The 3,789-nt window shown below is 46.8% G+C and overlaps 1 protein-coding gene and 1 non-coding gene across 2 annotated transcripts in view; both read right to left on the bottom strand.

Moving 5' to 3' along the window:
* LOC117167342 (fumarylacetoacetate hydrolase domain-containing protein 2A) overlaps window positions 1-3,789 on the bottom strand; it is a 53,658-nt gene that overhangs the window by 34,619 nt on the left and 15,250 nt on the right. The window lies entirely within an intron of this gene.
* Window positions 3,619-3,690, bottom strand: Trnad-guc. Its single transcript has one exon. It is a non-coding gene; the product is annotated as a tRNA-Asp (tRNA).

Genomic DNA, 3,789 nt, shown 5'->3' with positions numbered 1-3,789 from the left:
ATTTGCCATAAGGACAACCGCAGGATTTCGCCGGGAGCAGGCGCTAATCTGAAAAATTGCACCCGCTCCCAGCGAAATCGCGGTAAAAGTTCAGCCATAACCACGTCTCACGACCGTGAGATAGGTGGTTACAGTCTGTAAAGGAATCAATACGTCGACCCAGCAAAAGCCTCGTGCACGCTAAGAACACGGAGCCACTCAAGGACAACCGCCTTCTGCCTTATTTCCGCAAGTGTTTTAGCATTTTGTTGACACGCAGGGATGCTTTTTAGGCCATTAGCAAGTGAAAGCTTGGCACCTCCAAGAGCACCGATGATAAGGACGATTAGTTTAACAGAATATTCCGGGTACAATCGTTGCAACTCTCTTATAAGGTCTCGATACCTCTCTTTCTTTTCATTCTCCTTGATTATGATGTTTTTGTCAGCTGGTGCCGAAAATTTGATAACGAACATGATTCGCTTCTGGAACTCAAGAAGAACCATGTCTGGGCTCGAGTGTGCAACAGAAACGATTGTCGAGAATATAAAGTTCCAGTATATGCGGCACTTCCCATTCTCGAGAATTGACTCAATTTCCCGAGAAGCATTTAGAGGAGCGACATTAAGGTTAATGCAGTAAGAGTGACAGAGATGGTAATAAAGCACGCTTAGTGCCGCATTGTGCCTTTGAATCTAGGTCGTTCCCGCGTGAGTTGGACAACTAGCTAGTATGTGAGCTAAATGCTCGGGGTGTGCATAACACGCCCTGCAGCTATCATCGGGAATGTCTTGGCTCAAAATGTGGCGACAATATGTTAAGGTGGAAATGACGCCGTCTTGGCATGCAAAGATGAAACCATCCATTTGCAACTCTATGTGCTGTACCCAGAATAATCCTGTTGTGAAGACATTCAAGACTCAATATTCCGAGACCCCCTTGACGGCGTGAGATGTACAGGCGCGGAACGGAAGACTTAAGGTGCATGCTTTTCTTCGTGTGCATAACCTTTCTCATCCTAATATCAAGGTATCTGAGCTCGTTCTTAGTCCATGGAACTACTCCAAATGAATAGAGTAGTACCGAGACGACAAGTATGTTCGTTGCAGATACTTTGTTCCACGCCGACAGTTCGGAAGACCAAATCTGTCGGATGAGACGTTTGTATCTGCTTCGGAGAGTATCCTTTATAGATGTCACATTCTGAATGCGGCTCTGTGGCACGCCCAGGTATGTATATGTCTCTCTATCGCAAAGGTGTCGTATGGCGCTTCTATCATCGAGCTCAGGATCTTCAGGGATGCCATTATGTTTTCCTCGCTTCAAATAAACCTCGGCGCATTTGTCTAACCCAAATTCCATTAAAAATTTCCTTAGTATATCGTTCGACAATCCCCAGAGCTAGATGCAGTCGCTTTCTATTTTTAGCATAGATCTTAAGATCGTCCATGTAAAATACATGAATGACCTTGTACTTTCGATCTGCAGGTTTGCCACACAAGTAACCGTCGGAATGGCGAAGTGCTAGAGATAGTGGCAATAATGTAACGCAAAAGAGGAGTGGGCTCATGGTGTCGCCCTGAAAGACACCTCTCTGAAATGTGACCTTGTTAGTTGTCACACGATTTTTTTCAGATGAGACAGTAAATCTGGTTTTCCAGAGCGGCATCAATCTCTCTATGCACCCAACTATTTGCGGATGAACCTTTAAGATTTACCAGACAGATGATAAGTCTATGGGAGGTCGAATCGAAAGCTCTCCGATAATCAATCCAGGTCATCGATAGGTCACGCTGGTAGAATGCTGCATTTTTGCAGACATATCTATCGATGAGCAGGTTCTCCCGACATCCGACTACGCTTTTCTTTGAGCCTCGTTGTTCATACATTTCTTGCCACACAAGTTCAATTACCCGAACAATCCTATCATTTAGGACAGCTGCGAATATCTTATAAAGTGTGTTCAGACAAGTTATTGGCCTGTAATTCTTCGGGTCAGCTAAGTTGCCTATTTTCGGCAGGAGTATTGTGCGCCCTTTCACCAACCACTCTGGAATCGGCTCTTCCGACTTTAAATATGAGGTGATACTACGGGCCGAATGCTGACGGGTTAAAGGAAACTTCTTCCACCAAAAGGTTTTGATACAATCTGGTCCCGGTGCGGAATAGTTCTTCATCCCTCTTAAGACTTTTTTCACCTCCGCGGTAGTGATGGGTGGGCATTCTTTATCAGATGTTATGAGGGCAACACATAACTCCTTGACGCTATTTGTATTTTCTGAGTCTTCGTCCAGTCTATGCTGAACTTCGTAGACTTCTCTCCAAAATACTTCGACCTCCTCTGGTTTGGGTGGGTGTTCGACAGTAACTGGAGGGTCTTGGAAGTCTCTAGATGGGTCAGAGAGAAACTGTTGATTTTCTCCGACCCACCTCTCCCTCCGCTCTAGAATTCTCTTAGCTTCAGATAGTATCCGTATTCTCTCAACAATATGCTGCCTGATGGTCAGCAGCTTTGACATGTTAAGTGTGTGATAACGGGGCCGGAGTTCGCGCGCGAAATTTCGAACCTTGGCGGTAAAATTCCTGCCAGATGTGATGTAGTCAATCACACACTGAATGCGGGACGCGTACTGTCTTGCCCAGGCTATCGTTATGGCAAGTTGATGCATTCGTCTTTTGGTCTTATGATCAACCGTTGGTTTTGTTTTACGGTTTGCATCGGCCAAAGCTCTCGCTGCATTATACACACAATAATTGATAGCCCAGAGGTCGGATTCTCCGGAAAAATGTCCATGAAGCTCCTCATCCATTTCAGCCAGATCTTTAGGCTTGAGAGAAACCTTGGTGTTGATGTTTCTCCGGTTCATGAAGCATCACTCTTCCTCTATTGGATGCCTGCCCGCGATTGGTCTTAGTGTCGCATCTCTTTCTCTGTTGCCGGCTTGTTCTAGCTGTGGTAGAGTAGGCGTTCCGCTTACATAGCCCCTTTTACGGAGTAGTTCAGCATGGTTTCGCAGACGTTGCTGCGAAAAGTGCGATAGCTCTGGGTGTTTCTCGCACCACGGAGCATGCAGCCGTAGCACTCTAGCACTCTAGCAAGTCGTGATTCAGTCGCTCCATACACCCAAAGGTCGCGAGATCCCGCCGATCCATCGCATGGAATCCATTTTCATTGGCTTCCCCAGCTCTAGATTGGTCGGCATTGATGGCCGACCCAGTGTCGGGAGCCCTGCGCGTTCTGTTGTTTTGAACTGCACTTACTACAACTATATTTGGTGTTGTCATTGTTGTTCCCACGAGAAGCTAGGGAAAGGGGTTCGTCCATCCTTGTGGAGCCTTGTATGCAAGGATAAGGCTGCGTACTCTGAGAGGTCGCCCGATATCCCAGAGTCACCGTTCCAGACACCTCACCCAGGTGCCATTCAGCTTTCAGTACGGTTTTCACACCTCCGATTGGGGGTTAATTCCTTCGGGACCATCCCTGGACAATTGTGCGCGACTGCCTATTTATTTTTGTAACCATATTCAGCAGAAACCCTTGGTACAGGAACCCTCTATCCGCAACCCGAGGACGCGTTCGGTGGCTTTGTCATAGGCCCTTCGGTTTGATTCTAGAAGAAACAAAACCGAACCGAATGGCTCTCCGGCGGGGAATCGAACCCCGGTCACCCGCTTGACAGGCGGGGATACTTACCACTATACGACCGAAGTATATATATACAGTCTGTCAAGTTAAAGCGTGGGTGGCTTTACTCGCAGTCGGTAAGGTGTATCGACATGATTTTGGTGTCAAAATATTAAGAAGAGCTC

Source organism: Belonocnema kinseyi, chromosome 2 (genome assembly GCF_010883055.1).
Source record: "Belonocnema kinseyi isolate 2016_QV_RU_SX_M_011 chromosome 2, B_treatae_v1, whole genome shotgun sequence".
In the NCBI taxonomy this organism is placed as follows: domain Eukaryota; kingdom Metazoa; phylum Arthropoda; class Insecta; order Hymenoptera; family Cynipidae; genus Belonocnema; species Belonocnema kinseyi.
The sequence above is the reverse complement of the archived record's forward strand: the minus strand, read 5'-3'. Positions and strand labels throughout refer to the sequence as shown.